Source organism: Aplysia californica, unplaced genomic scaffold, assembly GCF_000002075.1.
Source record: "Aplysia californica isolate F4 #8 unplaced genomic scaffold, AplCal3.0 scaffold00012, whole genome shotgun sequence".
Lineage (NCBI taxonomy): Eukaryota > Metazoa > Mollusca > Gastropoda > Aplysiida > Aplysiidae > Aplysia > Aplysia californica.
In genome coordinates this window covers 2,187,728-2,188,313 of record NW_004797282.1, presented here as the reverse complement: position 1 = coordinate 2,188,313, position 586 = coordinate 2,187,728, and positions in this window count along the sequence as shown.

Genomic DNA, 586 nt, shown 5'->3' with positions numbered 1-586 from the left:
GTAAAGGTCAAGGGCCAAGGGTCAGATCTACAGCAGTCACTATAGGTCAAAACTTCGGTTTCAAAGTGTTTAGCTTCTTTCGTCTCATTAATGTTTCGAGTTTATAATCACTGTAATTATTATAAATAATCATTTGCACCACAAAAATATCTTTAATTGGCTGCTATAAGTGATATATTATATGGTCGCTTTTAAGCACAAGGGGGTTATCACGAAAAATACAGTAGCTAGGTCTCTGCCATAACCTAATACATATAATATAATATAACGCCAATGAAACCAAACTTCTCCTACAGGTAGGGCAATGCCCACTTTTGATGTAGGCAAGGAGTTTACAAAACTCCTTGGGTGTAGGTCAAGATTTCAGGTTAGCCCGCTTGTCCTTAAAAGCGACCGTGTGTATTATTCTTCTCCACATGTAGTCGTACAAAAAAAATAAGACCTCTAAGATTTCACTATGCATTGATGTTTTTGAAGAAATCAATAAGACAGTAGGTGTGGAAAACAACGAGGGACATAATATGCGACCATCTAGTTCGCTAATGAGTAAGAGATTAAGTGTGAATAAAATTGTGAAATATATATA